The sequence below is a fragment of the Triticum dicoccoides genome, chromosome 5A (genome assembly GCF_002162155.2).
Source record: "Triticum dicoccoides isolate Atlit2015 ecotype Zavitan chromosome 5A, WEW_v2.0, whole genome shotgun sequence".
In the NCBI taxonomy this organism is placed as follows: domain Eukaryota; kingdom Viridiplantae; phylum Streptophyta; class Magnoliopsida; order Poales; family Poaceae; genus Triticum; species Triticum dicoccoides.
In genome coordinates, this window is record NC_041388.1 from 2,704,368 (window position 1) to 2,713,844 (window position 9,477).

The following is a 9,477-nucleotide window of genomic DNA, read 5'->3' on the forward strand; positions in this document are numbered from 1 at the left end:
CCGGTGGGAGATGGTAGCACGGGATATATTCAACCGATTTGGATGACGGTCATGTAATAGGATAGGCAATTAGTTTTCCTATCTGTTTTGTACCAGCCGGTTGTGGCTTTTGTGGCCATTTTTATTGGCTCTTTGTGAGCTTTCACTTACTTTTTCGAGACTGCAAGATCTTGTTGAACTTATTTGATTTTTATAAAGGTAGCCGTATGCATCATTCCAATGCAGAGACCGGGGAGCCCCTTTTTTTAAAAAAAAATATGGCCGAATGGAAAGCTGTGCATACAGGGGCGCCGCGGGAGCTGAAGTATGCAAAACCACACTGATGGGAGCCCCCGAACGAAGGCTGGGTCAAGGCGAACTCCGATGGTGCTATTTGTAAACATGGTCAGAAAGGAGGAGGAAGCGCTGTGCTCAGAGACCACCATGGCGTTTTTTTGGCAGCAGTTTGTCATTATGTTTCAAACATTGTAGATCCGGAAGCCTCAGAGATACCGGCGTGCAGAAGAGGGTTGCAGGTAGCAGCGGAGATAAGTGCTACAAGGGTTCATGTAGAGCTTGATGCTCAAGGTGTGGTAAGCATGCTACAGCAATCGGGCAAGAATCTCGCCGCTATAGGCCCGTGGGTACAAGAAATCAAGTCTCTCCTTGGGACTTTTGCTGAGAGCAGAATCTCTTGGGTCAGAAGAAGTGCTAATGTTGCCGTGCATAAGTTAGCTAAAGTAAGTGTAGGTGAAGAGTTGTGTAAGCTTTGGCTAGGGGTGTCATCAGACTTTGTTCTAGATGCTATTTCGGATGACATTCCGAGGTTTCATGTTTAAATAAAGCGGCATCATTTATCTATACCAATATAAAAAACCCAAAGGGGCAGATCCAACAAATCACGGCCGTCAAATCAGGTCAATCCAACGACTCAGACTGCTCCAATGATGAGCGTTCAACATGTTTAGTGTGCAGTTAATTGAACATATAAACCTTGCTATGCAACCCGCATAGCTGAGGCACCTGCGAACGCTAGCGATTTTGGGCCGCTCGATCAATTTACTGTTTATGTTTTGACCCTGCTGTCGATTGGTCAGCCGTTGGTCCTTGTTCACGCATGTGCTCCATCTGGCAGTGGATGACTACTGGGGCCATTCATCTGTGGGGCCAAAGAAACAGTAGGTGGGTTTCTTTTAGGCTGCGTGGTGCACAATCATCGGCGCGGTGAAAACCCAATCCCCTCCCGTCCTCGAGCCCCGCGAGGCCGCGCCCCTCGTCCTTCTGGCCGCCGCCTCCCCCTTCCTTCGTCCTCGTCCGGTCGTCCCCGCCCCTTCCGCAAGCCCCTCTTCCCCATGCCGTCGGTCCCCTCCTCTTTCGTGTCTCCCCTCGTTGGTCGTTGCCTCATGTCACAGAGGAGTTACAGCCAGGTCGCCGCAGTTGCCCCGTCCGCCTCAGATTTGAAGCAGGAGGACGGAGGCGGCCACCTGCCGCCGGCTCGGACATGGGAGGATAGGGAAGGGGAGGGTGAGCTCATGGCCACATGAGGGAGGGAGGGAGGAAGATGATTCGTGGGCGGGTCTGGTGAGGCCTTCCCCGCCGGCCTCTTCTTCTTCCTCGCGCTGCTGCCATCTCCCTTGTCGTCCTCGTTGACTCCTGCATCGCTCTTCTTGGCTGCCACTCCTTGTCAGCCGCATCCTCGCCTAGCTGGAAGAAGCCGACGGAGGCCGACCCGCTGCAGCCACGACATATGATGCAGGTGCTCCTCGCCCCTGGCTCTTGCCCTCCTCCTCCTCCTCCTCCTCCTCTCTCTCTCTCTCTCTCTCTCTCTCTCTCTCTCTCTCCTCCTCCTCAATGTTTCTTCATTTCATCTAGAAAATTGGAAGTGTTAGGATCTTTGTAAGTTTTGGGTCTGCTGCCCCAACTCTGTCGTGCCCAGGCCTAGCCAGGCGACAGCGGACTGCAAAGAAGCCCTGGGAGGAGGACCCCGACTCGGATGACGACCCCGCTTGCTTCTTCGACTTGTGGACCAACTGCACTTATGGCTTATCCAAGGTATCTCATTGTGCAGCTTCACTCTCACTGATGTGTCTCGTGCAGGAAAAACGAAGCTACCTAGCACCTGCTCTTATTTCCTTATGCCTATATGGTGTTTGTGCAGATTCTTATTTGTATGTGCCTACATGGAATGCAGATTTCTTATTTATCTGAACGAGTGAGCATTTCATTTAGCTTGTTTCTATCCATGAGTAACAATTTTTTGGAAGCATGGACGTATTTAGCAACTACTTTTCATCTACCCTTTGCTCACTTTCTGATGTGCTAGGAAATATTCACTTCGGCTATCAAGATCCTGTTAGAAACTTTGATAGATCAAAAGTGAAAGGAGTAGTTGCACGCTTATTATTAAGATAAAGGATAGCTCCACAAAAATGGTTTTGGAGGTCTATTTTAGCAAACTCCTCATTTTGGTTCTGAAGTTGTTTTCCCTTTTCAGTTTTCAGTGGAGGATCTGGTTCGGCAGATCAGTTGAACTTGGTCAATGCTGTTGGAGGAAGGAAATATAATGAGGTGTTGACTCAGGAACTGTAGGAAGAAACATGTTAGAGTCCAGTAGACGGCTTGTAGAAGGGTTAGTGAATGTTTTATTCTCATTCGTTGGATATAACATTTTGCTTGAGTTTTGAGAATTATATTTGTATGTATGCAGGTTGGAGCTGAAAAAAATATAACATTAGCTTTAGAACTGGTTGCCTATGCTGAAGAAGTCCACATTGGCATTTTCACCCCGCTATTGTAGGATTTATGATATGTCTGAAAAAAGGGAATTTTACCTTGTCATGTACGTGTATATTTCTTGTTATAGATCTTACCTGCTCAATGAAGTGCAACAAAGCAAACAAATATTATTTATATAGCTATCTGCAATGCACGGTTAGGGTTGTCTCTTTCTACAGGATATTCTTTGTGTGTATATGATCGCAGCAGAAAGAGGATTGAGGAAATGTAGATGCGGCTTTGTGAGCATCTACCGAGGTTGTCAGATAGCACTTCTATCTGAAGTCTTGTGGATTAGAGATGAAGGATGATGGGTTTGGCAACGATGTTTGTTGTTTTATTTTTCTGCTTAGTATTTGTTTCAGATATAAATTATTCTGGTTATGATTTCTACACTGCGTAGTGTTGCTTGGTTATTATGAAATTTAAAGCTAACTTACACACACCTCTTTTCACCATGAACAGATATATATGCACCTGCTTTTGGGTATTAGTATTTCCCTTTCTCTGCTATTAAGAATGTGGCCCTAGTATGGAGAAAGACGTCGATCTTCTCTCGAAGACCACAAGGTTGATGTCTTCTGTTGATCAATTTTGCTGACTCAAAATGATACTTCATTCATTTTGTTGTAACGATCACCTTTGCCAGGCCAGTTGTTCTCGAAGGTACTTAACATTGCCACTTATATATATTTATGGTCCATATGTACATAATGCGTTTGTTTTGTGTTGATCGGATTCGATCTTGGTTAAGATTTTTATATTTTGCATTAAATTAGCTGCACCTGTGTGTGTGTGTGTGTGTATATATATATATATATGTATGTATATTACCGCTTATATACGTTCTTTAGTCTTCTTGCTGGGATCGTTTGTAAACAGTGGCTGAAACAACACCTGATCCAGCTCACAAGGAGTTGTTTTCACTAAAATATAGGACCGGGAAATTGGGGAGGAGGACAATAAATATGCAAAAGGAGAGGTTGATGTCCATCCGAATGCAAAAACAAGAGGTGCAAATTTGAGGATTAGCTTTTGTGGTTCTCGGTCTGCAAGGGAATAAGAGTTCTTGTACTGACCATTGTCTTTTTATGTATGCCAACTTTGCTTTGGTTATTTCCTGGAAGCAACAATGTCTTTCAACCTTCGTTATAATGCCAAGATGCCACTACTGGGTAAAAAGAGACATCTTTATTCACACCTACATTTAGGCACAAGACATGTTCAGCATAAGTCTAGGTGAGGTTTCTTATTCCTGCACACGATATTGCTATTAGGATCCGTTAAAAGGTTACTACAATGCCCACAAAAGCCACCTCTTGATACGCAGATGCACTAGGGTGATTGCAATTCAATAACATGGATTGCCTGTTAAATTAAATAAGTATCTGTGGTCATGGTACATAGACGAGCTAAGAGAATATTTCCTGTTCAAAAATAAGGTGATTGGAATGTCAGTTATGATCATCTCTCTCCATAGGATATTCTTTATGTTCTGCGTAAAAATTGATTGATTTTAGGTGAGGTACATGCATGGACTGAAATTTTCTTTTGTAGCATTTGTTCCATGTGAGACAAATAGCATGAACATGGAACAAATGCTTTGGTCAGCTATCTTAAACGTCCTTTTTTTGTTTCAATGATGCATGACCATAGTGTCACATGAAGCTTTATATTTGATCCTTGCCATACTACTACCATCTCAGAGCGCATGGAACTGATCCTTTTTGGGCACAATTTTCTTTATCTTTACATGTTTATTTAGTTCATTTATGTTTCTTTTCCAGTCGCAATGGTGGAGGATATATCCCCGCCATGAATGGATGTGTTTTACACTGAGATGGCGCGGGTCACTGATGAGGCAACTGGCCGAGGTGAGATCAGGAAGAGACGGCGGCACAAACTTAATTGACAAGCTCACAGGTAAAAAGGTGTGGTTTGAAGCGTTTTCCAATTTCTGTGGCTTTCCTTGTTAAATGTCTAAAAAGAGATAAGAAAATCATACTGAATGTGGAGCTTCATTTCATCTACATTTATAGCAATGATAATATTAAATTTCTTTTGCGTTAATGGGTTCTCCCTCATCAGAAATTCAGAGTATAGCCTGCAACCACCACACAAAGACTAATATGTCACTTTGGTTGGTTGTTTTTATTCTTCTCTGTTGTAGAATAGAAATGAGATATGTGCATCTATTTCCGCCGCGTACCGGTCACTCAGTGAGGTCTAACTTCTTGAATGATTTTCATTATTGGATCCAGAGATGTATCGACATCCTCTATTCTTGAAGATCTAAATCTATTTTACATTTGTGTGAAGAACAAAATATTTGTTGACATTAGTAGCAAAAGATCCTTCTCAATGTTTCATGTGCTTGAGCTGCTATTTTGAAACATAGCTGTTGAGGTGCTTATCTTTTAGTTTGATTTTTTTAATATGGTTTGAAGCTATCATAATTGTCGTATTTTAAGATGAATACAAATTGTCGGAGTTAATATATATCATGACCTGCGGATCATGAACAGCAAGAAACTCCTAGACATGCCAAACAAAGCTAAACATGGATATTGCAAAGAAAGGTATGACATGGTAACCAGCACGGACAACAACAAGATAGTATAATCCTTCAACATAAGTAAAACATAAGATAGGGTCAACAAGCAGATGCTTGCCTTGCTAGTCAACGTCCCGATGAAGCAGCGGATCGAACTCGTAATACCCCTTGTGGCCGTACTCTATTGAAACGACGAAGAAACCTTGGAAAAGAACCAACCGGAGGAAAATCAGTATCAATGAATTTCCTAAATGTGTAGAGTGCATGATTTGTATGAGATGTCATGCAAAAAGTTGAAAATGAAGCTACTGCAATTGGCAATAAAATTTTCTTGGAGTCTTAGAATGCAAGTTATGAATTTTTAGAGATTTCAAGACATTTTGTTAAAGTACATCATCTTTTACACTCACTAAGCTTGATTTTGTTATGGATTTTACAACTTCAGCAGGTTGAGAACTTTTCTGTGATTTTCCTCATAAATCAAATATTAGAGTGAAAACTTTTATACACAGGGAAGTCTAGCCTTAGTCTGACAGTGTGACGAGCAAGTAAATTAAACAATATTGAATATCGCCATCTTTCTTCATAGCAAATCAATCTCTTTTTTCATCTACACGCAGGTCACGGCTAACATAATCAGGCATCAACATCAAGCAACAACCAGCCAGCAGAATGCAGCAAAGCAGCCAACGGCAGCAAGTAGAAAACGACATCAGCAACATGCAGCCAGCAACATGCAGAGGTGATTTCTCACCCTTCTATTAGTGCCAAGGTCGGACGAAGCAGAGCAATGAGCTCCTTACAGGGGCAGTGGCGGTCAACATCGAGGAGGAAGTAGGAGGGACCCGTGGTCCAGGGGAGACACGGAGCCCGTCACGGTCTGTGGAGCTGTTCGGCGAGGAGGATGACCACAGCGGCAGCCGACGAAACCGAAGAAGGCGGCCTCGGTCCTGCGTGCTGGCACCCGGAATCACCATTAAAGGGACAACAGGAGCAACAATGGAGCTAGGGGAACTACCTAGGAACAAGAACGCACCAGAAAAACGAGGTGGTTCACGGCGGCGTCCAGCGTGCGTGCATGTTGGAGCCGGAGGCGTGGACGTCGATCCGGACTGAGGGCTTGTGTACCCCGCGGATTCATGCGGCTAGCGTTGCAACAGCGACTGGTGCCCCCGGCGAGCTGGAAAAGAAAGGGGATCTAGGAAGGAAATGAAGTGAGGAGGGAAGTAGCGGGGCAGAGTAGGAGAAAAGTTGCTAACTTTCTAAGCAGCAATCACACACTACTTATGCCATGTATTGTTGGATTGCCGCCTTCCTGGAGCTCTATGCGGTGGGTGCACTGATCCAATTTTCTCCTGTCAATTTTCTCCTGTGAAACTTGAAGAGAAGCGTCAATCCACAATAATCTGTCATTCTCTATCTCTGCTATGCACATGGCGCCCTCCACAACAAATGAAACATGGAAGCGACATCTCTACAAAAATCAGAGCCAAATCCAGCGACATCATTGCTCGAAAAACACCGTACTTGTAAATGCAATATATAGCGCTTGTTATGAACTTTTTTCTTATGTTTGAAGAATATCGGTGTCTAAATATTCTAACTCGCATAGCTTCAAAGCTCGGCTTGCTCTCGCCCTTTGCGCCATTGGCGCAACGGGTCATCTAGTATCTTATCAAATATTAATGCCAATGCTAATCACATAATTAATACGCAAATAATATTCTACCTAATATTTACGTGTAATTAATATATTACCTAATATCAACGTGCATTGCACGTACACATTTACTAGTACCCTAAAAAACAGAGACCAGATTGTTTTAACCTTTGTTTCCTTTTTTATACATGGCGTGAGTTTGCTTGCTTAAGAACCAAGTTTAGGAGGTCATTTAATATAAATAGTCATGGTACCGACATTGGAAAGGCAGGCTATTTTATAAAATAGACACAATGTATTTTTCAGGATAGACTCCTGTATCAAGTTTTGAAGGAATCTTTAAAAAACCTCTGTGTTGTGATTTTTGTGAGGAAATTATTTTTACATGTGAGTACCGTCATCGAGATTGGTTTCTCGTGCGGAATCATGAGCTTCACCCATCTAATTTGCGTACATCGCGTGCGCCGGAGGTTACTACTGCTAGTGGAGTAGTGTTGTGAAAGGTCAGGCCGCCACAACAAATTGGATCTCACCATCAAGGTTCAGTTTATATCAAGTTCGTAGACCTAGCTCCACCACAGCTTTCATGCCGCACCATCCTCGGGGAGGTCAATCTCCATGATCTCTACCATGGGCCGTGCAACATGTAGCTAGGGTTCGTTTGCCGATAAACTTGACCGACAACCATGAAGAGTATTTTTCTGATCATTGATTATTTTTTCTCTCCGCTGGTCACTTGACCGGCATGTCCTTTTTGTTCGTCTATCATAGATCAGACTATGTCACTCATCACTAGTTTCACTTCGCGTGCCTCTACTCTGACATCGATATCGGCAGCACCGGCCTCTTCTGCGACTGTGGTGCCGTTACGTGGCGCACAGGAGGCGCCCAGCGCCCACACTTGCATCTACACTCCTCACCGCGCGAACGGTCTCATCTTCCATCTGTGGGCACCTCCGTAGGATCCCCTGAATATCATTATCAAGTATGTGAGCATCTCCACCGACCGAGCAACGTGCTGCCGCTGCGTCACCCTTCGGGCCGTGGTGTCACCGTCCCATGATCCTCGCAGCCGGCTATTGAAGTGCCTTTCGTGGCTCGTACGTTGTCGGTGCCCCCTGCCATTGCACCGAATAATGAGTCACAACTACATCGCTCCCATGGACCATAGTTTGGTCGCACGCGTTCTATGTAGTCATCTCTGTGTTGACGTCTACCATGGCATTCATTGTCCCGCCTCCCTAGGAGAAGGACCGCCACTGTCCACTCATGGTATTTGTCATGACATTCGGATCTCCATCGTCTACTTTGAGAACCACTGCCGTGCTTCTACATGCACCGATGTGGCCCCTTCAGGTTACCTCTGATTTCATCGACCACACCTTCTTCATCCAACACACACTCATCGCCCGCGTCATTGTATCTTCCCCGGCCACTTCATCTACTCTAGCAACCGTGGGCAACATCGAGACCTTCTATTTCATGTTGTTTTGCGCTGCAACATGGAGCATTCCCCTGCTAGTCCCTCTGACATGGAGTACAATTCGTGAGGATCCCCAACTATGCACACTCAGTACTGACAACACCGATGCATGCCTTTGTCCCGACATGTCCCTAGGTATTGCAAACCCGATTTGACACCTCATCTATGACGACTTCGAGAACATCGTTTTTGGCATCGAAACCCTCCTCGATGGCTACCTTAATCGCGTCCCCATCTTCTTCGAGGCGTGCATCCCCAACTTCTCGAGGCTTCCTTGCGCTCAAGGCTTCTTGTGCGGCTACCTCAACAGCGGAAACCCCAACCTCAACATCGGCCATATGGTCCAATTACATGGCTACCTCGAGCACGGCTTCACCACCCTATGCTCTCGACTATCTCGACATCGATACAAAGGGCTATCACTTCGCTTGAGCACCTCTCTAGCTTCCTCTATAGTCAAGGCGTCCGCGATGTGACACCGCCCATGATGCTCCCGCTACGACCGTGGAGGGAAGTCAGCCATCTGGTTTCTGCCTTCGGTTTCTCACCGGCCTAACCGTTCGCGACGCTCATGTTATTCACCACGCTACGCTGTGATTGAGGGGGATTTTAGAGTATAGGTTATGCATGGTAGGTTAGGATTTGTTAAGATTGATTGTAAGCTCTCCTATATGGTTCCTACCTTATCTCTAGGAGATGTTTCTTTTCCCCCAGGTCATGTACTTTATATATACTCGCCCACATGCCCAATAATACACACATCGGTTAGCGCAATTCTCTCCTCTCCAAATCTCTTACAGCACTGATTTGCCGTGCGATCACTCTACACGATAAAAAACCAGGAGCGCCGCAGTGGCCGTCGAAGAGAGCTTCTGACCCTATAAAAATTGATTTTACTACTGTAGTTTTCATCTTTAATAAATGGGAAACGAAAACGATAAGTTGAAGTTGAACGGCATGGTATGATCCTCCTTGCAGGCAGGCTGATGCTTCCATCCATGCGGAAGCTATATCAAAAAGAGATTT

At 44.7% G+C, this 9,477-nt stretch overlaps 1 long non-coding RNA gene across 3 annotated transcripts; it reads left to right on the forward strand.

Annotated features, from left to right (window-relative positions):
* Positions 1-1,251: 1,251 nt before the first annotated feature.
* Positions 1,252-6,917, forward strand: LOC119298715. Of its 3 annotated transcripts, XR_005145932.1 has the most exons (8): positions 1,252-1,735; positions 1,916-2,031; positions 2,474-2,608; positions 2,687-3,420; positions 3,692-3,767; positions 3,882-3,993; positions 4,542-4,677; positions 5,929-6,917. It is a non-coding gene; the product is annotated as an uncharacterized LOC119298715 (long non-coding RNA). The 3 variants fall into 3 exon arrangements; XR_005145931.1 differs by having other exon boundaries at positions 1,852-2,031; positions 3,692-3,993; XR_005145930.1 differs by having other exon boundaries at positions 3,692-3,993.
* Positions 6,918-9,477: the final 2,560 nt, after the last annotated feature.